The sequence below is a fragment of the Nilaparvata lugens genome, chromosome X, assembly GCF_014356525.2.
Source record: "Nilaparvata lugens isolate BPH chromosome X, ASM1435652v1, whole genome shotgun sequence".
NCBI lineage: Eukaryota > Metazoa > Arthropoda > Insecta > Hemiptera > Delphacidae > Nilaparvata > Nilaparvata lugens.
The window spans coordinates 11,261,669-11,287,637 of NC_052518.1; the positions used below are offsets into that span (position 1 = coordinate 11,261,669).

Consider the following 25,969-nt stretch of genomic DNA (forward strand, 5'->3'; position numbering starts at 1 on the left):
GTACGCTGCTAGCTCTCGGTTGGTCTATTTATTCATAGATCGGAAAATCCTACGAAATCATACAAAAATAAAAAGTTTAAAGTGTAATTGCGTAGCTTGTTTGTACGCTGCTAGCTCTCGGTTGGTTAATTTATTCATAGATCGGAAAATCCTACGAAATCATACAAAAATAAAAAGTTTAGAAGTGTATGATAATATGTAATATAATAATGATCTTAGTTTCAAATAAGCTATACTACCATTTAACTCATAACTAAATATTATATTCGATTCCAATCGATTATCAAATTTGAATGTTGGCGGGTCACCGAATTACTGACCCACCTACCTCAAATATTTGTCTTCTCCAGATCAGAAATAACGTGTAATTCTTCCTTTCTGTAAATATTTCTGACCAATATTATGTATTACCGAATGAATATATTTCCAAATCACAACATAGCAGCACAATAAATGAAAAAGTGTTTTTTTATTTAGCACTCAATAGGTGGCAACTCTTTTGGCTTATTATCGTAGCTGAATTGGCGGTATTCAGATTCAGAACTAAAACACATGGAAATCTCACACATTGTAATATTGTAACTTGTCAGTTTGAGGTTTGTTTTTCTCATAAGAGAACGAAATAACAATTCGTCATGAATGATGCATTTCAGAGGCTTTTCAAGCACAATATCTATCATTCTTTTCTGTTCAGTATTTATGTTATTGTTATAGGAACATTTCCTGTTGAAAATAATATTGTGATGCTTGTAATGAAGTTCGCCGGCTTCGTAAGTATAGACACATTTACTACATTATATTGTGACTAAATTAGCCTAAATGTACCGGAGACAATACCCACCTAACAATTAATATTTTTCTATGGGAATTATTGGAACAGTTATTATTCATATTTTTATTCAGATTTCATACAGGAACCGATGAAATACCGTACGTAGAAAATGCAAACTAAAATATTTTTGCATACCCACACATTTCATAACTTTCAAAACTAGATTCATTTTATAATATTTTTCATTAGGGGAATTTAGCAGTAGTCGAATCTGGATCATCCTGTGAATTGTGAGTAATAGAAGATTAAAACATAGTTGCCTAACAAAATCCTATAAAAAGTACCTAACATAGAAGAAGTGATTTTAGGCTATAGAGAAGAATCGAATAATAGTATATTTCGCACCTAGGGCCGAAAATGAGACTTTTCCGGCTCGAAATCGGCCCACGGCCTCGGACTTGAAAACCGATTTCGAGCCGGAAAAACATTTTTGCCCGTGGTGCGATCACTCTTTTTCGCCGCACAGAAAAATAAACAATATATATATATATATATATATATAAAGAAATCAAAAGTGGAAGGTCATAGCTCTAGCAAATCTGAGGTAATCTGAATATCAGGAAATTGTCCAAGTATTTTTATTTTTTATTCTGATTTGTCTAAATAACCTAAAATATTATGTTCAATTATGTAGGAGGTTGAGTTTATACTTTTTTATTCTTTCAAATCACAATAAGATGATATTATTATAAATGTTTTAATCATTGAATAATAAACTCAAATAATAAAAAGTTTTTTGTTCAGCTGTTTTAGAACACTTGAAATTTAGTAGCCAGAAAGGGTACTTAGATCTGGCCTTAGCCGGAAAGAAACCTGTTCTGATGTCAGACGAGAGTCGGCTGCATAAAGTGTCTTTCAGATCTACATATAGGGACTGGAAAACAGCTGCTTTCTGTGCAGTGTGGCGAAATAGTATATTTCGCACCTAGAGCAGAAAATGAGATTTTTCTGGCTCAAAATTGGTTTTCAAGTCTGAGGCCGTAGGCCGAGGACTAGAAAAGATTGAGAGCGGAAAAACATTTTTGCCCGTGGTGCAAACGATATTTTTCGCCACACTACAGGTATTGCTGACAAAATAAATAAAGAATACTTGTTATCGTACCTATCTCTTGATTTTAATGGTAGAAGATTTGCAGTCAGGATTTCAGATTCTTTTAAAATTTCACTTGGAATATCACGGGTGTCGTTATCTTCAAGCATTTTTGAAAATTTGGAATGTGCTAATCAAAAATAAATAATTGAATAAAAATGGTTGCGAATCGAATGCTGAAAATTAGTTTGATTCGAAACTCGAACTGAAATCATGGCGACTTTGTTGAAGAAAGTGGACACTCGCCCGATCTAGCGGATGACTTATTAACTACGGACTTCCATGTTAGCGGCTAGAAAGAGTACGTTTTCCGGTCTAGGCCGGAAAGAAACCCTTTTCTGACATCAGACGAGAGTCGTCTGCATAAAATGTCTTTCAGATCTACGTATAGGGACTGGAAAAAAGCTGCTTTCTGTGCAGTGTGGCGAAAACAAAAATTCAACACTTGGTAAATAATATACTGAACTTGGAAAATTGCATTAGTTAATTTAATACTGGGGTGTACCACACCCCAGAGCAGACAGCTCAATGAGCAGAATCACACTGACAGTCAATGCCAATGGGGCAAAAAATTAGTTTGGGTGTGGAATAGTGTTATATTTAAAGGTTAATATTATTGAATCACTTCAATTTACAGATCATTGTTTCAAAGAAACTGCTGGGGCTGTTCAGCAGAAGACAACTGATCATCTTCTTCGTGGTTCTATCAATTCTAATCCATGGGTTACGGTTTTTGGTGAGTGGACGAATTTCAATAATTTATTATAATTATATATGCTATAAAAACTAATATTTCAAAGTTTTTTGATAAAAGGGTACTAAAAGGTTTTATATTGTTTTTATTTGAATCAAGTAGCCCATATAAGCGAAGTGATATAAAGAAAAATAAAAATCTCAGTACCCTTTTTGAATTATTTTATCACTAATATTTTAAAATAATTCAAAAAGGGTACTGAGATTTTTATTTTTCTTCATATTTATATTACAAGTAGCCCTATACAGAAAAGAGATAAAGCGAAGTGATTTTATCATGCTATATATAATTTGAAACTACAATCGTCGGTACTGCAAATTGTTATCCTACAAAGTGGCACAGAAAGTTTGATAAAATGGTTGTCGGAAGAGCCGTGGTTTCGAGTCACATCAAGGACATGCTTTTTAATACTATACTACTACTACTTATACTATACTACTTACTACTAATACTATTTACTACTTGATTACTATACGTGTAATAATTTCTTCTCATTATTCTTTAGCCAAAATTAAAGCGGGTCATTCACTATCCGACTGGTGGCTCAACGATTCTGGATCGGTGGTAATACCACTAGTTGGATCTTTCACCACTCACACTCCAATTGGTTGTCCACGAGCTAGTCCAACATCCCCACTCACGTTCCAACTCGACTACGCGGCTGACCTTGGGTTGTCGGATGTGTTGGGTTTCCAGACATCTAAAGCTGCGTACACATACTCGTGCTTCCAACCCGCACCGAGCACGCTCCTCCCTCGTACCGCCCACGTACCACCATCGCACAGCAATCGCTCCGCCTCCGCTCTCTACTCGCACCGATCATGAACGTTACGGAAGATGGTAGATCTTCTCGCGTTCCCCGGTCGAACCATTGTTGCTCGCCGGTCGATCATCAATCGCTCTGCTGGAGTGACGTTCGGTCTTGGAGCGGAACGAAAGTCTGTACGCACCTTAACATTCGACCCAACATCAACAACCCCATCACGGTCCACCGTCGAATCCAACATTAAATGTTGGACCTCTAGCTGGACAAGAAATGGAATAGTGTTAATGGCCCGCTTAAAGCCTTATGTGAGCACCATCCAGCAAAAACAATTACAAACAGCTTATCAATAGCACAATAGCACTTCATGTGAACAATTCGTCAATTTCGGTATTTTTTCGAAATTAAGCTATCTGAAACACTTATGAAGTGGAAAAAGAACTTGCCTTATAGCAGTGATGTTCGATTAGACGTGGTTAGTGTCTTTAGTCTGATGATGCTGCTATAAGTAAATGCTTCTTCCACTTAATATGCGTGTTTTTTAAAATAATTCAATGTTTCACTAATAGTGGAGAAGAATGGATACAAAATACAAACATGAAGCTCTTTATGATATTTATCACTGATGCAAAATATATAGCCTATAGATAGTAATATGAATAATAGTTAACAACATTGTCAATTCCTCATGTGATTTATTTAAAAAAAAAAAACAAATTACAGTTTCAATGCTCAAGGGTCTATCATTATATCCTGTCCAAATAGGCATGAGCTCTGAAGGATTAGGCCGACCCTCCTACTACTCACACACACACAAGCGCAGTCTCCTTTTGTGTGTGTGAGTAAAGGGACGGTCTGTCTACCTGTATACTATGGTATATCAATTGCGCAGGTAGGCCGGGCGTGTGTCCCTACGCGTGGGGGAGCGAGGGTCGGCTTAATCTTCCAGGGCTCATGGCAGTTTGGACAGACTATAGTGGCAGTGGTCGAGTGAACTGAGTATAAACTCAGTACCGAATGGTATTTTTAAATAAATCACATGTCGAATTGACAATTCAATTCAATATTTCATTTTTGTCGGTCATTTTAATATGGAGGAGTTCCACAGTATTCATGTTTCTGGTGTGAGTTGTAGACTACATAGATTATCAGGTTAATTTATTGTTTCTATTTTTTTAGTAATGATTAATTCATAGCATATGCTTTTAAAATCGGGGAGCTATGAATTTGGCTTGAATTGATGTAAGATAATTCAATATTTATTATGTTAAAAATATTTTTATTGACTGAAATATTTCATTTTTCCATTTCTTTCTCGATTCAACATTTTTTGCTAGTATGTTTTTAAACTGAGAATTGATGTATTTGGCTTGAATTGATGTAAGATAATTTAATATTTATCATGTTAAAAATATTTTCATTGAGTGAAATGATTAATTTTTCCATTTCTTTCTCAATTCAACATTTTTTGCTAATATATTTTTAAACCGAGAATTGAACTCAAGTTAATGGAAGTGAAAACATATCACTAATTTTCATTTGTGTTAATACAAAGCTCATAAAATTACTTTGCTGAGCCTGTTGCTCTTTCTCAATTATTTTTGCTCATACCATTGAAACAATGAATAAAATAGTACGATAAATCACCCTGATTCTATTATATTCATCAGGGCCCAGTTGTATAATAAAATTCAAACTAGTAGATTATTTCCTAATCTACGAGTAATAACCAGCTGACTACTGGTGTTATTAGTTTGTACTTTATCATGCAACAGGCCCCAGAACGTTTTTAGAGTTTCATCATTGTACAAAGTCAAGTTGACCTGATACTATGATACAATGTTGTAATATCATGAACGGTTGCTCTTAATGTAACGTTATCTAACATCCCTTCATTGTTATTTTTAGCAAAAATAGTAGAAGAAAAGAGGGACAGTTTTGGATATGAGCCTGTCATCCCTTCCCGGTATAGAAATTGCAAGATATATTGTATGTATCGTAGATTAAAATTTACACTGGGCAGATATGTTGTAGAATTCCTCCATATTAAGGTCAAATGAATAAGATTTAGGTAGTAGCTGAAGATGATGCCCTGAACATTCATTCGATTATTCGGATAAAATAAATAAAATGTGTGGAACTGACATTCACTTATTCATTCACTTTGAATGATAAAGAAATTATGAAATAAATTATGTGTGATTTATGAAGAAATGTGTGTTGTGTTGCAGCCATTGGTGAAGAACCCATTCCTTGAAATATTTGTATCCGTCTCCAAACTGCCGCTACCTCCACTCTTCTTCTTCATGTTCACAATGATTTGGCAATTGATGATACTTTTCGAAAACCTCATATCGCTTTGGGAATTCAGGTAATACAAAATCTTCTCTATTCTAAAAAAACGTTAATGATACAGTAATGGACGTCTATTCATATAAAATACATTGTAGATTACATACTAGTAGTTCTGTGAACAGTAGACCTCACTCAGTTTTCTCATCCACAAGTATCTGATGTCACCTGTTCTAGTTGATTCAGTTCAATCACAATTCACAGTTGAATCATAATTTACTCTTAAATTTACTCTTAAAGACTGTTATTTGTTTTCTCCAAGATCAAAAACTGACTTAATTAACTCAGTTCACGTTTGAATTTGTATCCCATAATGATAATTTATCCAGTTCCGTAATAATCTTTCCATCTGATAAAAATATTTCCCAACTACTTTAATTTTTTTTCAATCAAGAATATTATAATTTCTTCAGAATTATCTAGTTCATTTAATCATTTTTTATTTTATTTTCAATCACCTATTAATTTTTTTTTCAAATGTAAGAATATTGATGGGATCATAAAAAATATTGAAACCCTACCTTATAGAAATAGACACGGCCAGACATCTGTATAATGCATGCAATGAATAATCCACTTGTTGTCTGATTGATTGTGAACAATTCTTTAGTCTGATTATTGTTTATTGTTTTTGAAGGGACGGATTCAAGGATCCAAAGGTTCAAAGAACCCCACAAGTCAACCGAAGCTTATTGTGTTCCCAAGTAGTATGTTAGTTAGGCAAATCAATACCCATGTCCTTTACAAGAACCAGGAGTTTTTCCCTATGCCAACATTCCATTCATTACCTGGTTGCAATACAGTGTGATATGCTTTGCAGTCTCTTCTGACTGATTAGAACTCGTGACCTAAGTGAGTTCCACTCCTGGCCTTTTTGTAGGTTCTTCCGCTGAGAGAGGGGACGCCAAACTGCCTCTAAGGCACCCTCGACTCAGCCTCTTGACCCACATTTGTGCCTGGAGTTTCACCCATCTCTGGTCTCTTGAGTTTTTCTTTTTGCCCCTCCGAAACTCTGCAGGGTCAAAAGCCTCACCTCTCCCAAGAAGTTTTGCCTGAATGGCCGCCCTTCTTTGAGCAGTGGTGAGTTTTGGCCTCTCTACCCACAAACTCGTGACCTACGTGAGTTCCACTCCTGGCCTTTTTGTAGGTCCTTCCGCTGAGATAGGGGACGCCAAACTGCCTCTAGGGCGCACGGCGCCCAGCCACCCTAGACTGAGCCTCTTGACCCACATTTTTGCCTGGAGTTTCGCCCATCTCTGGTCTCCTTGGTTTTTCTTTTTGCCCCTCCGAAACTGCCCTGATGGGCAGATTCCGTAGGTTTGAAGGCAAGGTAACTTCTGAAGTTGCCTTGTGATCCATCCATTTAAGTCGCCTCCTACGACAAGCATGGCTACTGTGGGTGAATTCTGGTTTTCAATACATTCTTGAGTACGATGATCGACTCAAAGCTCCCCCAACCCACAGGGGGCTTAGTCTGATTAATCCTATCTTCAAAGTATCTTTATATATTATAAAGATATCTTTTCATATATCCTCAAATGCAATTTCTTAAAACCTTGTGTATACATCGACGCGCAGTTGAAAAAGGAATATTCCTGCCAAATCTCAACGAATTCTATCAACGCGATTGGCCGTAATCTCGTTACATGCAGACATACAAAAGAAAATCCGAGTCAAAACATAGACCTCACTACGTTCGGTCAATTATGACTCAATTCCAAAATCGATAATTTTTTCAAAATCGATTATAGAAACTGATGCGCGAAGATTTTTTCAAATTTGTAAACACCGATCATGTATTTGAAATAATGGACAAAAGAGAGGCGGAAAAGAAGACAAACTAATAAATACAATAAATTATACGAATCAAATATAAGGGATTAGTATAAGATACAACTACGATAAAACAAAACACCTTCATATGAATGTATTTATAAACATGACCTTAATTATTCAAATTACTAAACTTATGAACAGTCAATTTGTCAGCTCACACAATATCGTATGTGAGTCCGCTTATTCGTTCAATTTTGACATGTAGTATTTATTAAAAATCTCTTATGATAGCATACAGGACTAAAAGAAACTTAGCATATACATTTTGGAATCAGATGGAAACAGTTGAAAGTTAAATTTTAAGAGAATAAAAATTTCAGATGATATCTCTGGAAGAAAATAAATATTTTAGATTTTGTTTCTTTTTTTCCGGTTAGAAACTATAATTAATAAAAAGGTTCAAATGAGAAGAAAATAAATTACTTGATAGTCCACCCATTGGTATACAATGGGCTTAGCACTCAGAAATCCAGTGAACCAAGTGTAGTCAAAATAAGGAAAATTTGCTACTACCTATAAGCTAATTTAGTGAATGACTACTATCATAATCTAGATAAACTATTAACACTAGTATTTTATTAACGTTTTGGTGAGGGCTACTCTTATTTATCTGGAAATTACAAGTTAAAGTACCTTTTTTAAAATATTTTATTCATGACATGTTTCAACATACCATTTTGCCATTGATGCCATTTTCAAGTGTGAGAATAAAAGTTTTAAAACAGGGTACTTGGATTTTCAATTTCCAGTTACACTAGTATTTTAAATAACTATAGCAGAATTACAACAATAATTTGAAATGTAATGTTTTGTTCCCTAACTTTATTCTGTTTATTTTTGCAGCATGATTCATATTTTTCGGACTTGGAATCGGATTGTTTTTGCCTTTCGTAGACGGAGGGTGCGGTTCAATGACGAGGTGCAATACTTCTACTTTGATAATTGAATAAAAGAATTAAACAATATTCTTCAGCTAATATTTGATTGTATCCTGTACATGTAATGATAAATTTGTAATTATTTGAATCTTTTTCCCTAATCATTCATTGTGTGTTTTTTCTATATTAGTAATTAATTCATTACTTACTTTTGTATTCATTGTAATTAAATAATTTGTTTTTCTGTGGTAATTCATATCTTTTTAACTATGTTATAAAAAACGCTATCTATGGTGGTACTCCAAAGAGAAATAATTGCTGGTAGAGCTGAGACAGGCTAATGTCCAATGTTTGGTCATGTTTGGAGCATCCAATTTTTGGTCATGCTCCTGCCAATCACCAACTATTTATATTGTTCTCGTCGTAGTAAACCTCAAGAGAGTCACACCACAGAAGATGTGAGACTCCTCCTCCTCCTCCTCTTCCTCTTCCTCTTCCTCCTCCTCCCCCCCTCCTTCTACTCAATAATATGTATAATCAAGAATACTGCTAATCAAGTGAAGAGTGAACAACTATATCTATAACTATACTTGTAAATGAAATTATTATCATCCATTATAAATCTTTCTTGTTTTTGGGTATTTTTGAGGATTGACCTCGCAAATATTTAATTCCAGGATGCTGAATCCGAATCTGAAATCGGGAATTCTCTATCTTCATTTTGAAGGGAATTAGGTTTTGATGGATAGATGAGTTATAATCGTTTCCTAGGAAAATCGCCGGAAACCTGGCTGAGATTGATCGAAAAAAGGACAAACCTTCAAACCTGAGAAATTTGCAACGATCTCCCGTCTACACGACGCAAACCTGGTTTGCGCAAATATCGTTATCGCTTCACACGAACAAACTTCACTCTCACTCCCTCTCTGTCACACACAAACTCTCTCTCTCTCACTAGCTACCCTTAGTGAAAATTGGCAACAGTGCTGGGAAAGAAGGGTGGTGGTGTCAAGAGAAAGCTTCGACCTTGAGGAACCTTTTCCGTTTGGAGTACGGATGCAGTTTCTTGAGTGAAACAAAAGTGTTGAACTCTTCTGCTCCCAGCAAAGAATTTATCTGTGGCATCAAAGTACAGATTTCACTGACATGGAGCTGCTGAGATTTTTATCTGAATTGTTTCAAAAGATACACAACTTTGAATATGCGGGAATGTGAAAATGAGGAAAATATCGCGAATTTCTCTATATTCAAAGTTGCGTATCTTATAAAACACTTCAGATAAAACATCTAAAAAGGTAGAAGTAAAGGTTGTAGAGAATTTTCTCATCTTTTTACTCCCATGAACCATACTTCTGATTTCAATACCGTTCATAAGTTACAGCCAATTGAGAAAATTATGATTTTTATTTTCTCATTTTTTGCGATTTTATTGTTATTCAAGAGTCTCTAAAATGAGTACAATACATGAAAGAAACTTGCGATTGGTCTCAAATGAAAAATAATTCTGTTCTTCAAATCAAGACCAAGTACCATTTTTTATCATTTCGGGTTACCGAAATACAGTTTTGAATATGGAAATTTGCCATTTTTTCGTTTATGCAAATATGGGCTAAAATACACACTAGGAGTTTTCTAATTTTTGAATAAATTCCAGTTATGATACATGATTTTTATCCGCCTTAACGAGCTGAGAAGAATGATCTGTAGTACGAGGAGATCTGATCATTCTGTCAAAAGTTAGAAGTGTTTAAAGTGAATGAAATTTTTTCAAATATTAGGGGCATGTGACACCCTGTCCACGGTAGAAAATACCTCCGTTCATCGTAACTGTGGAACTTTTAAGTGCTATCTGTGATTTCTCTATCCCCTGCTTTCTATTACCCAACCAGAAACAGATTGCATACCAACATTCAGATTCCCCGGTTAAATAAATAACTCCATTCAACTAGGAAACTGTTTCCACCTAGCTCATTGGCTTTACCGTAATATTCCAGTTGAGATCTCTGACATTGAGGGGTGTAGCGTTGTCGTATACAAGTGTAGAGTGAGCAGGTGGCTGCTCTACATTGGGGCAGAGGCTTCGGAGGCTCTCCTAAATTCGCCTTATAGATGAATATTTCCTTTATAATGCCAGCATATTATTTCACATATTCATCCATATTATTATGTTGTTAATTTTTTTCCCCGCCCACACAATATTGAAATAATAAAGTTATGACTGCCGAGTGATACCCTTAAGCGCCGTTGAGCTGAAAATTATTATTATTATTTGTATGTTTATACTGCAATCATATAAATATATATATATATATATATTTTTCATATTTCAATATTCCAAACTATGTTCAAGAAGCATAACTTCATCAATTCAAATCAGTGTATTTTTTCTGTCTGATTTAGTTCGACTCCTCCCTGCACACGAACAAATCATCCACGCAGTTGAGTATATTCTTCATATTTATTATTGTTACACTATTATTTTGTAAATATGTATTCTTTGATGAATAAATTTTAATTGTTAGTCCGCACTAGATCACTATCACTGTCAATAAGAAAATAGCTCATTATTATTATCATTGATATTGCAGTGTTATTCTCTCATCCCTTATATATTTCTCCACTTACATAGAACAATATAAAGAAAATAAAAAGTAGGTTTCATTTCGGGGAGGGGGGAATCATCCCCATATCCCCCTGGATACGCCACTGCTCCCCCATCACTAAATTCGAAAATTCCTAAGGAATCCTGTTCAGAATTAATTGTTCTTCCACATGATGTGTGGTTTTTAATCATTACTAGAAAAAGATCCAAGTTGTACGGGGTAGAGGTGGTAGGTTTGCATAATTTTGAAAAACCCTTAAAAATACCCCTTTAGTGAAAATTCTTAGCTCCGTAACCATAGATGGTAGAGTCCTGCGCGACCACTCAATTCATTGGAAATTTTGTTATATTTAATTTTGTAGAGAATGATTTTTCTCGAAAAACTCAAGGTTTTCGAGAGTAAATGGAAAAATTAAAAAGAGACCGAAATTTCGGGGTTTTTTGGGGGTGAAGCCGTCTTGTGGCGTTTCAGCAAATTTCAGATTCGAATTCAGCGCCCCAAAAAATTCGACGGTGATCCGTCGAGGAAAATTCTGTCAGGGCTGTTTCCTGAAAAACGACCATTCGACGACTAATAATATAATTATATCTTAATTATTGATAAATATATTTTTCATAATAATCATATTTCCTTACAATTATTTATTAATTATTCAATTTATTAAGTGGCAATTTATTATTCCTCTGTGTATCGAAATGGAAAAAATAAGTCCATTTTTTGTACAAAAGTTTTAGGTTGCTGCACCTGTGGAAAAACTTGCATGGTCATTTCCCCGTTGGTCAAGTCAACTTCCTTTTCCTTTCATTCTTTAACCCTTGTTGCATCAAGTTGATACGGGTTTCCAGCTTTCCAGTTTTTCACTTCAAGGTAATTTTTCTCAGATATTATCTACTATTCATCCATAGAGTTAAATTCGGAAGCTTATTTAATGTTTATGAAGGCTTAAGCTCTGAATTAGGCATATTACTTTTATTCAGAATTACCATTCAACTTTACACACATGTTGATTACGTCTTGCTTCGTTGTGTTTAATTATAAAATAATAGGCCAGGTGTGCTGAAGTTGTGCTTTTGTGGAAAACATTTTTCACAAGTTTCACTGAAAATTATATCGGGTTGAGAAGAATTGTTGAGGTTTAGAAAAATTTGCTTGAACCCCTGTGATTTTTACCTCTGGAAAGTAGAAAATGATCGACTGGATGAAAGTGGATGAAAATTGCTAACACTGGCATGACGATAGAAAACAATTATTCTTCTCGGTAAGTACATGTAATTTTCATTTGTTTGCTCCTGTTCTCTAATTACATTTATCCCTTTCTAATTAACTAATCTAACGTAATTAGCCTATTCAACTAATATGACGTGATTAACCTAATTGATTAATCTAGTAGGCCTATTCTTTATAGAAATTAAATATAATAAGCTTACCGATGCCAAAGAATTTATGATCTATGCTTGACATTCTAATTAACTCTATCGTAATTAGCCTAATTACTCTAATTGACTTGAGTTACCGTATGTAGCATTTTTTTAGAAATTAGTAATGGATACCGGAAAATAATGATCTATGCTAGACATCTGAAATCTGTTCAGTGATATTATTGTTCTTATTTTTTTCTGTATCTATAATTAGTTTTATTTCTAATTGCTTTTGAACGTGCAATAAAATCACATCAACTTGTAAAAGTATTGTAGGTCTGTTTATTGCTAGGTTATGGGGCATTAAACCATCAATGTGCTCTAAAAAATTTGATCCGATCAAACTTCTATTACATATTTTTGCATTTGGAATTGTTTTCCTACTTTAATTTACTTGGAGTGCACTAGTATCGATACTAGGCTATTAATTAAAAATTGAACTGGAACTAATTTTCTGGATAAAAATTCAAACTAAATAATTACTAAAACTGAGGTATTTAATCAGAAATTAAATTTATCTCCCAAAAACGTATTACGAAAAAAACAAAAAGATTCCAATAGAAAGCCTCTATTACAAGGTACATAATGATAATTGTAATAACAGGCTACTATATTAATTTAACTGAGATATTTAGATATTTTAATATCGATATATTATGTTATCACTGATGAAATCATAGCAAAGCTAGCCTTTTTTGTTGTAAATGATTAATTTTGATCATCGTATCACAAGGGCCAATTCTTCTGAGTTAGCATTCGAAATTCTATGATAACTAAAATAACATTAAAAACAAGGTCCATACACCTGCAGTGAATAAACAAGTTCAAGTGAAAGTAACTAAATCAATTCAATTAATACGGTAACTGAATAAAGTAACTCAAGCCCAAATTAATAAAGTAACTGAATCAGAGCCCAAATTAGGTGCTCCCTATATTAATCAAAACCATAGATAATTTCAATTGGACGTGCAATCACAATAGACGATCTGTATGAAGCAGTTACGGTATTATAGGCTATAAACTTTGAAATAGTGAAGTCAAAGATTATTGTGGTTACAACATAAATATCAAATCAATTGTCTTGATCACTAAAATATGAATAACGTTCTTTGGAGCCCTGTCAAAATTCCACAGATAACATTGTCATGCTGATTTTTTCTCATTCAATTGACATTTTTCATCCGCTAATCATTGAACAGCATTCGATAATAATAATTTTCCGAAGGGAAATTTTCAAATTTCCCTTGTGCACATTTGATTGTGGTTTAGGTGACTAGCTGGAGTTCTTGAAGAGCTTGGATGAGGTTCATGGGGAAGTTGTCCTGATTTAAGTTTTTGTTTTTCTTCTATTCTAGTGTTTTCATCTCAAGTTTTCTCCTCCATTAGTCAAATTTAGAGCAAATTTATTCAATTTTGTAAATTTATACAGGGTCATTTTTCAACCCATTATTAAGTAACTTCACTTTTTATGTATATATAGATGTAGGCCTATTTGTGTTTGATATTGAATTTGAATTTGTTGTGTTGAATTAGAATATTACGTTGTCTGTAACTATGATCAGTTGAATGGCAATAGAATTATATCTATTTATTTATTTTTTTGTCATCAAATAAATCAGGCTCAACGGATATAAATGATATCTGGTGCCTCATATTTTCATTCAAAGGCTTCAACTCTCTCATCATTTGATCTATACTAGAATTATTTTCTTCAGTCTCTGAGGAGCCTATTTTTGTATTTATAATGAAAAATTAGTACAGTATGACTTATGAATTAGAATGACATAGTAATAAGTCTAATAACACTATCAATCATCATATTATAGCAGATGAAGTTTTTTAGCTACACTGTGGCACAGAATGTCCCAACACTATAGATTGAATCAATGGAACATCTTACCAGCACAACAATGATATCAGTGGAAAAGCATAGTGGAAAAGTGAAAGTCGAGAAATTTAGGGGCTTGTAACATCACAGTAAGTTACTGGGGAAAATAATTTCCCTTGAATATTAATAAACACAGATAACCCAATCTCTATGTTATAAAACATGTTGTATAGTCCCCACTTACTGATTGCTTATTATTTATGAATCCAAGCAATTTAAATTGGAAATAAAAATTTGAAATACAAAAATTTTAAATTTATAGCCAAGGCTGTATTAAAAGGCTGTTAATAATTATTAGGGAACGACCTTGAAAATTTCATACACAGCATAACACTCTAAAATAGAAGCATTAAATTGAAATTTAAAATACAGTGTTTCCAAACTCCCTACTAATATTCTAGGGAATTTATTTCCTGAATAACGAAAAACTCGTTGATTTTACAAAAAATACAAGAATTTTTCAGTAAATTCAATTACAAATCAATTGGCACCCTATTAACAAATCAATTGACACCCTATTAAGGTGACCTACCGTTAGAGGATTATGTAACTTCGTATTATTGTTATTGGAATAACCTAAAATCGCTTATTAGTAACATGCAATGCAAATAGATTGTTGCATTATTGAGGCGACTTCATCAGCATGCCTCGGTGTGCACTGCAACAAACTTTCAGTGATCACCTATCACTGGTTTTTAAAAGCTGTCATTTTGAAATGAATTTATTGGTCTACATTTCTGATAATGAAACTATTCAACGGAAAATAAATGTTGATTTTGGTTTATTTTAAATATCAGGAGATTGTCAGAACTGAGTTGAATAAATTGAATAACATTTTATAATTTGATAAAAACCTGGTTTCTCCACTCATGGAACGATGATATTTCACTTATGGCGAAAGAAATCCTAGTGCTGAGAAATATATATCTTCATTCACGTTTCTTATTCAACTATAAAGTGATAAGTTTAGATCTTGTGAGACCGGATTCCCCAGAATATAATCGTTTTTTCGTATTTCCATGTTGTTGATGTTTAAAAGTGACTTGACGACCGCTACCTCACCGTGCACCGGGTTACGCCCCCGAGGGCGAGAAACGAAACTTAGCTATTCGATCTGACGTTGGCTTCCTCATAGCTCAAAAGCTGGCTAGCGACTGCTCGGACTGCAGGCCTGCCTTAGTGCCTTCTCCCCAGACCCTAGTCGTAGACAAAAGATACCGTTAACTGGTCACTGCGTCACTGCTAGAGCTTAGCAGGTAGTGTCCTTTTCGAATTTTGGGAGCAAGGCTTTCCATTGAAATGAGTTCAGCGAATTTCTTTTGTTTTTTACGCCTCACTGCATCTAAGAACTTTCTCCTTTTCCTCGCATATTGTTGTAATCATCTGTTCTTGGCTAAGGGTTGGAACGAAACTTTGTTAAATGTCTGTTGACAATACTACTATCCCACTTCGGTTATCAGATTTAATAAAGCAATTCATAAACAATAGTATATAAGCCATATTTATTCAGTCTAGGCTATAGAAATTGATAAATTCTAGATCTATAAATTTTAATACACAATTTTTTGTATCATCACTATCTCCATGTAGTATATTATTCCATTTATTTACAGTTTATTTTAGCTTTGTTTTTATAATTTTAACCATTTTATACCATAACTTATGTAGGAACTTATTTTGTTTTAAAAGATACTTGAATATTGATTAATTAATTAATGCAATCCATAAACAAAAGTAAGCCATACATAAGCCATATTTATTCAGTCTAGGCTATAGAAATTGATAAATTCTAGATCCATAAATTTTAATACACATTTTTTGTATCATCACTATTCTCCATGTAGTATATTATTCCATATTATTTACAGATTATTTTAGCTATGTTTTTATAATTTTAACCATTTTATACCATAACTTATGTAGGAACTTATTTTGTTTTAAAAGATACTTGAATATTGATTAATTAATTAATGCAATCCATAAACAAAAGTAAGCCATACATAAGCCATATTTATTCAGTCAAGGCTATAGAAATGTATAAATTCTAGATCCATAAATTTTAATACACAATTTTTTGTATCATCACTATTCTCCAATTCTAGATCCATTAAAATACACAATTTTTTGTATCATCACTACTCTCCATGTAGTTGATGTTTAAAAGTGACTTGACGACCGCTACCTCACCGTGCACCGGGTTACGCCCCCGAGGGCGAGAAACGAAACTTAGCTATTCGATCTGACGTTGGCTTCCTCATAGCTCAAAAGCTGGCTAGCGACTGCTCGGACTGCAGGCCTGCCTTAGTGCCTTCTCCCCAGACCCTAGTCGTAGACAAAAGATACCGTTAACTGGTCACTGCGTCACTGCTAGAGCTTAGCAGGTAGTGTCCTTTTCGAATTTTGGGAGCAAGGCTTTCCATTGAAATGAGTTCAGCGAATTTCTTTTGTTTTTTACGCCTCACTGCATCTAAGAACTTTCTCCTTTTCCTCGCATATTGTTGTAATCATCTGTTCTTGGCTAAGGGTTGGAACGAAACTTTGTTGAATGTCTGTTGACAATACTACTATCCCACTTCGGTTATCAGATTTAATAAAGCAATTCATAAACAATAGTATATAAGCCATATTTATTCAGTCTAGGCTATAGAAATTGATAAATTCTAGATCTATAAATTTTAATACACAATTTTTTGTATCATCACTATTCTCCATGTAGTGTATTATTCCATTTATTTACAGTTTATTTTAGCTTTGTTTTTATAATTTTAACCATTTTATACCATAACTTATGTAGGAACTTATTTTTGTTTTAAAAGATACTTGAATATTGATTAATTAATTAATGCAATCCATAAACAAAAGTAAGCCATACATAAGCCATATTTATTCAGTCTAGGCTATAGAAATTGATAAATTCTAGATCCATAAATTTTAATACACATTTTTTGTATCATCACTATTCTCCATGTAGTATATTATTCCATATTATTTACAGATTATTTTAGCTATGTTTTTATAATTTTAACCATTTTATACCATAACTTATGTAGGAATTTATTTTGTTTTAAAAGATACTTGAATATTGATTGATTAATTAATTAATGCAATCCATAAACAAAAGTAAGCCATATATAAGCTATATTTATTCAGTCTAGGCTATAGAAATTGATAAATTCTAGATCCATAAATTTTAATACACATTTTTTGTATCATCACTAATCTCCATGTAGTATATATTCCATATTATTTACAGTTTATTTTAGCTTTGTTTTTATAATTTTAACCATTTTATACCATAACTTATGTAGGAACTTATTTTGTTTTAAAAGATACTTGAATATTGATTGATTAATTAATGCAATCCATAAACAAAAGTAAGCTATATTTATTCAGTCTAGGCTATAGAAATTGATAAATTCTAGATCCATAAATTTTAATACACAATTTTTTGTATCATCACTAATCTCCATGTAGTATATTATTCCATATTATTTACAGTTTATTTTAGCTTTGTTTTTATAATTTTAACCATTTTATACCATAACTTATGTAGGAACTTATTTTGTTTTAAAAGATACTTGAATATTGATTGATTAATTAATGCAATCCATAAACAAAAGTAAGCCATATATAAGCTATATTTATTCAGTCTAGGCTATAGAAATTGATAAATTCTAGATCTATAAATTTTAATACACAATTTTTTGTATCATCACTATTCTCCATGTAGTATATTATTCCATATTATTTACAGTTTATTTTAGCTTTGTTTTTATAATTTAAACCATTTTATACCATAACTTATGTAGGAGCTTATTTTGTTTTAAAGAGGCTTGAATAATTGCTTAATTGATATTATAAGTGGTACCAAAAATAACATACCCTTACTTACTTATTTCCATCCATATTATATTCTGACTATAATTTTGCCTGCATGGTATTTCTCTATTTATTGCAAAATAGACTTATATTGCAAACGGTTTGGTTTCGTGGTCGCACTGATAAGTCATTGATATACGCTTTATGAGCCTGCTATTCGTTCAATACGGGTGACCCGTTTAGAGCCGAACTCCTCTAAATACCATATGAAATTGCTTCTCGGAAGTTCGGAACCCACCAAAAGCTGTAGGCCCATAGACTACTCATCTCTCATCATCATAAGTCTCATTATTCACGCACAAGTCTAGAGGTCATATGGGTATCATCCTCAGAAAAAAATGAATGTCAGTATTATTTACTGTAATGTATTTTCATCTAATAACTTCATTCATCATCATCATCTTTGTCATCTTGCTCAACAATCATGCTCATCCTAAACTTGAAACACCTACTTTTGTAAAATAAGTTGTTTAGAATAAATGAGAGATGAATGGACCCACAGTTTTAGATGGGTTCCGAACCACCGGGAGCGATTTCACAACTCATCAAATCATATTCAGAAGAGATGGCTGAAGCGGACACCCTTACAACGGAGTAGGAAGCGCATGATTCGAAACGATAGCTTATCAGCGCGATCACCGAGTCAAACCCAACGATCTATATAATACTAGTTAGTAAATATATTTTTGTCATAATCATTCAATCTCAGCTGTTCTCCGTGCATGAAATCAAGCCGGTAAATAGGTGTTTGTAGAACAAATAAGCATATGATTTTCATCACAGCATACTCTACTGTAATGAAACCATATGTTTCCTAGTTCCGAGATAGAACAGCAAAACTGCTGCAAAAAACCACCTTCAGAGCTCCAGGTGGAAGTTTTGTCAACTTCCACAAAATTACTGATTCGGAATTTGTAAACTAGGAAATGTTCATAGAATGCATGTAGTAACTTCAGCACAAGCAGTTTTGTTTTAATGTTTTATATTTCTCAATTATTCTTCTTTAGATTATTATGACAAAAAATAGTGTACGTTACTTGGACGTGAATGTCTTTTGCAGTGCTCGAATAAAATTCTTGAAACATCATCCTCGACTGCAAAAGGCCTCTTCCCGTCCATGTGGCATAAGATACTATTAAATCGTTTGTCAAACCGCTCCCTAATGATAGCGAGATTCTTCAGTATTCCTTCAGTATGAGTAACATCAATCTACGCAATACAAACAATGCTGAAAGATTTAAGTGACGCTAACCATGTCCAGCTAGTCTAAATGCAGTGTGGGAGGGGCTGGGAACGATGGGCAGTAGAGGAGAAAAACAGTAATGATAACAATGAGATAGAATAGAGATAATAATACAAGCTGAAATTATTCTCTTCAAACCTTTCTTCATGTTTTAGGATCTGTGAATTCCTTTATAAAACTGCTGGTGAATTCTGTGTGTGGCTGATGAAATTAAATAGTGGTTCTGTGGAGATTCAGACAATATTTAATTTCACCGAACAAGAAGGAGCTCGTGCTGTAATATTTACTTGTCTTGAAAGTGCAATAGCAAGGTGTGTATATATATAGAATTTCATTTATGCATAACTCATCGCGAACTAAAACACACTATTTTGTCTTCTACTTGAATAGGTAGTTTTGTTCATACAAGTTTTAATGCTTCATCATCATCATTTTTGTGAGTTGAAACTTACTTAACTAGCATTCAAACTCAAATTTTGAGTAATTAAAATTGTTTATTATTACTACCAAATTATTATTCTTTTCCAAATAGAAAATCTAATATTTCTATTTCAAATTAATTTCTATTTCTTTATTCTTATGTCACGATATCCTATTATGAAATAGAACTAGAACATCTCTAATAACATGCTTAATTTATTTTTCATCATTTTAAAATTTCTTGAAGCTGTGAAAGTTCAATAGAAAACAAACTTAATCCTGGTAGAACTATTTTATGAATTCTATTTAGAAAAACTATTTATCTATTCCAAGAAAAGTCAGTTGCAAAATAGCAGGACATTTAAACTGATGATATTGATTTGATTTTAGAAGTATAATTTGACTTATATGATGAATAATATCAATGTTGATTATTATGTGATTATAGTAAGTGATAACATGCTTATTTTCTCATTTTCCGATGAAATATAAACATATTGTGATGAATATCCGATTTTCATTGTAATCTTATTAGCAAATTCTGAAGTTTGCTAATGCAGTATATCATAAGTTGACATTTTTAAACAAATTCTTTTTTTAATGAGAATGAACGATTCTGATTTGATTGATTTGAGTATTTAGAACAAGAGTATTCGTGGTCTAGAATTTCTGTTAAAACTGCAAACGTGAAGGTCTAACCATTACTATGTTATTTTATTTAAATTCGGGAGAGAAGAATCTTCTTTTTCTCTCGCAATCATTTAAATGATGAGTGTTTGTCGATCTTTTTCGTAGTTTTGTATTTTTTATCATGCATTTGATTGGGAATTTTTCCTTTTTCAGTTTGAGCACTTCATCAACAAGCATATTACTGTGCGGCTCTGAAAGTTACTGGTTTCGCGTGTTATTATCTATGGATGATGTGGATCTCTCATAAATTCAACATTCTTCAAAATTTGAGTCTACCATGGTACTCAACCCACAGAACTCTAGACAACTTAACCCGCTCTGAAACAGGTAACTACCCACATTCTCAATATCTCATTTCAAATTTAAAGCGATAGATTGAATATGATTTCTACTAAAATAATTGTTACTGTCGTATTTCATAAAACTTTAAAGTGAAAAAACACTCACATTCTTCGATGTGGCGACGTCCGTTTCGTGCTGGTATTGCACATTTTCAAGCCAAACAGAAACTGAAGTATTTAAGGTTATGAGGGTGAGATTTGGTCAGTTTGGGGGTGGAGGGTGACCACCCCCAGGTGACCAAATCAACTTTTCCTTCCACACCCTGTTTGACAAACTCATTTAAATCTCACCCTCATAACCTTAAATACTTCAGTTTCTGTTTGGCTTGAAAATGTGCAATACCAGCACGAAACGGACGTCGCCACATCAAAGAATGTGAGTGTTTTTTCACTTCAAATTTTTATGAAATACGATAGTAATAATAATAGTGAAAACAAGATGGATAACCAACAAGGAAAATAATAGTATCGAAAATATTTGAAGATTAAACAACAGCTATGAAAGGGTATATTAAATCTCTGCTGTGCACATAGCATACATAATAATCGCTATTTTGTAAATTCATTTATTTAGGCCTACGTATCTATTTTGGTAATAACAAAAAAAAAACGGTTCATTTAATTGTATATAAACACACATTTATTACGTATTATTTTGTAAAGAAACAACAGGCACATAAAAAAATCCTGTCCCTTTCACGAATTTAAAATAATTTAGCGATCTAAAAGCAAGATTATCTTATTCACTTTATTCATGTCCAATTTTTTGGCCCAAAAATATTCGAACCAGAAATCTTTAATATAAATGGAACTATTCCATGACTATTAGATGAACTATCTAGAGGGAATTCCATCTTCTTTGTTTCTTCTAACAATATTTAAAAAAAGTCTATGCTCATTCCCATTTTCTCTGGGTTGCCGATTTATATGAATGCAATTTATCTTAGCAGAGAAATCTTCAGAGATTACTGAGAGATGGTGCAATGGTTAGCATGTCCAGTATCGTCTCCAGGGGTGACCATGGCCCCCCAAGAGCTCAGAATTTAAAAAAAATTAAAACCTGATTCTATCTTGATTAATTAAAATTACATCTATCATCTGATTTCATCTTGATAAATTAAAATTATATTTACTATCAAATATCAGAATATCCATTCTATGAAATAATAGTAGAGCCCCACAACCTATGTATAATAATAATTAGTTTAAATAAAAACAAAATCCCAGAGAGAGTGGAAAACTCTATAAACACTCTTACCAGTGGATATTGTATTGCATAAAAATGACATTTTAATAGATGACACCTGATTAGTCTCTGATAAAATGAATGAATACCTCCTAATACCTAAAGATCGCTCTAAGTCTATTCCTACTTTATCCACACATTTTCAAGCACATTTTTCTGAATTTTTTTGAATTATTATGACGTGTATAATGTGATTATGTTAATTATGGTAATAATGTATTTACATGATGAAAAATTCATTTTTCTGAGCCCTGTAGACAATGATAATCTTCCAACTCTCTCCCTATAAAAGTTCGAGTAATACAATATCTTATTAACTGTTTTATGTTTGCTCAATAATTACCTCGTAATTATTCATAGGCCTCCTATTGGCCTTTGAGACTCAAGTATATAAAATATTTGATGGTGTAATTTGCTTAGTTTTATAAAATATTCAATTTATCTCAATGAAAATAGGTAGGCATTAACTTTTAGAAAAGCTGGTTGAAGATCTTTGTCAAAACATGTAGTCTGATGGACTCTATGTCACTACTACAGGGTGGAATTTGACACAGTGTTTACGTACTTTCAGGTCTCGCTTGGTAGGTTTTTTATGTTTTCGCTTGAGAAAAGTATATTATTTTCTTGTTTGTTCACTCCTGAACTAAGTTTATTGTTGTTTATCCAAGAAATCAGGACATCCAGTTACATTCTTCTCCTTCTATTTTCCCTACTTTTCTCTTTTCTCTATAGTAATATGACGTTCACATTCTGTTTGCTGTTTATGCTTGTGACATGTAAGTAGTGCCGTCCTTGTGGACTTATAAAAATATTAGTATTATCCATCCTGTATTCGATTGAGCTAACAACGTCAACAAGTTTGAAACATATACTCTGTCCAAAGAACCATGAGCGCTGGATGATTAAGCCGACCCTCCTACAACTCACACACACAAACGCAGTTTCTGTTTGTGTGTGTGAGAAAAAAGACGGTCTACCCAAGAATAATATATAGGTATATACACTCTCCTTGCGGTCTGCTACCTGCCAGCTAATGATTCTTCTTCTATGAATCACCTTGTTCTAAAAAATATATTTTTCCAACTGTAAACTTTACTCAATTTGTACTCCAATTACTGAACTGTAAATATTATTCCTTTCAAAATGAGTCCAAACACGATACACTTGTGACAACTTTAAGGCTGGTATTACACTATAATAGTTCTATGTCATTTATCAAATATCTGTAATGAAAAATATAACAGTGTATTTTGAAGTCTCCAAGATCTCAGTAGGTCGAATTTGCAGTTCGTCAAGTTTTTAATCAGACCCTGTGAGGAGCACGGGTTACCTGCTATTATATAATTGTAACATATATAAAATATAAACATGTATGAAGGTCCCGTTTCATTATTTTGATTTTCAAGACACTAAAACCGCTTACAGTTGTCACAAATGCACCATGTTTGGACTCATTTTGAAAGGAGTAATATGTAAATTTGAGTAATGAGAGAACAAATCAAGAAAAATTTACAGTTGAAGAAAGAAGAAATATAATATCTTAGCACAAGGAATAGTTGGTGATAGCTCGCTCAGGCATATACAAATTCATTCACAGAATACCCACTAGTGCAGGTCATCGATATATAGAATCGATATAACTATGTAGTATACACAGTATATGAATGGTGCATATATATCGATGGCGCAGGTAGGCCGGGCGTGTGTGCCTGTGCGTGGGGGAGCGAGGGTCGGCTTAATCATCCAGCGCTCATCGTTCTTTGGACAGATTATAAATTATTCGCCATGGCTTTTAATTTTTTCCTTCAACACGTAATCAATTTTCCAAGCTATTATTTAAATTATTCAATTTCAAAAGAATTTCAATTTTTATATCCATTCAATTAAATAAAAAAAATCATTTTATCCTTGCAGCAAACACTGGTGACTTACATACAGACTGATGACATCATAGAACACTGCTTCACAAGACATCAAAGAGGACATCATAGGATACATCTACATTCGACATCACAGGATACATCTTCATCTGACATCACATAATATATCTTGAGATGGCATCATAAAATACTTTTTCGTGGGACATACAGCATCTACTTCGCATGGAAAGGATTTATGAAACGATGGTTATCGCCAAGTAGCTGTTACGGTAATCGTTATTTCATTCACCAATATTTATTAAATTTACAATCTTCAGGGAGACTTGTACAGTATAGTGAGGTCCACGTTATAATGGCAGTGAAGAAAAATAAGAGAGCAACATTTCCAAGTCTCTGAATTGACTCCATTTTAACACTTAGTCTACACTGCTGTTATTCAATTCATCCCATTAAATTTGATCTATTATTAGTTCTCATTTCCTTGATAGAATAATCAATAAGTAATTTTATGTAAAATTGATTTGTGAGCACCATTTTTAAAAATAAATATAACTGTTTCAAATTGGGTCATTCTTTTTGAAACACTCGGTATTTTTGGCAAACTGACAACATTGCAAAGCTAGAGAGATATAGCGCTATATGCTTTGTTGCATGATAGACAAGGATAGCTACACTATTGTCAATCGAATACTGCCATTATAACGTGAACCTCATTATAGTATGGAATTTTTAGCTGAATGTTTGGGTGAGAAAAACAGGCAAGTAATAAAACATTTGTAGGGGTGCAATCTTGCCAAATCGCACAGTCCAACGCCGTAGTTGCATGGAAAAAATAGTAAAGGAATAGAAATAATTAGTGGTGGGTAATTGTAATTTTATGATAATAATGATACCCAGATATGTTACAATATAATTACGGGCACTTAGACACACTGAAAACGTACATATTAGGTGATTGTAACTGCACAGTAATAATACAACCAGTTTTGTTTGAAAAATCATAATTATCACTTATGTATTCTAGTAAATCACAGACCTGAGTAACTTTGAAATCTCTGACTATTGACAAAAGCTCATAAGGATACAAAAAATACAACTTCAAAAATTTATAAATTGAGACAGTAGCCTAGGCCTATGGATTTAGGGTCGCGTCTAGGTGTCACCTCGACAACCTGACTCCTGGTCATTTTGGCCATAGGCGACAACCTGTATCCTCGTAAAAATATACCATTGCCATCAAGTTGTCACCTACTGGACCGAAGGTGCCATGACTGTAAACGATAACTTGACACCTCGCCAACTCACGTCAGAGTCTCACCCCGACTACTTGACTCCTGTACCTGCTGGTACTGCAGGTACCGTTTGTCGGCACCATTCACGACAACCTGACACCTTGCATGCTGGTGTCAAGGTGTCACCCCGACAACTTGTCACCTACAGGACAACACTTGGCACAACTTACACCCCCGTGGCGTGGGGAGGGGGGGCAAAGCAATTTTTATTAACACTATTAAATTTTATAAAACTTTAAAGTGAAAAAGCACTCACATTATTTGATGTGGCGACGTCCGTTTTGTGCTGGTATTGCACATTTTCAAGCCAAACAGGAACTGAAGTGTTTCCTAACCTAACCTAACCTAAGGTTATGAGGGTGAAATTTGGTTGGGGTGGAGGGGAGTTTTGGTGGTTAATGGAGGAGTATTTAAATGAGTTTGTCAAACAGGGTGTGGGAGGAAAAGTTGATTTGGTCATTTAGAATATTGTTTGGCTGTTGTTTGGTGTGTTTGTATATTTTGAACTGTTCTAGTACATTTAATTTTCTGTTTTTGTGGGAATAGTGGAGTATTTCGAGGTTG

The 25,969-nt window shown here is 33.5% G+C and overlaps 1 long non-coding RNA gene across 1 annotated transcript; it reads left to right on the plus strand.

Annotated features, from left to right (window-relative positions):
* Positions 1–19,663: 19,663 nt before the first annotated feature.
* LOC111046089 lies at positions 19,664–25,325 on the plus strand. The gene is made up of 3 exons (XR_002605751.2): positions 19,664–19,847; positions 20,800–20,973; positions 24,148–25,325. It is a non-coding gene; the product is annotated as an uncharacterized LOC111046089 (long non-coding RNA).
* Positions 25,326–25,969: the final 644 nt, after the last annotated feature.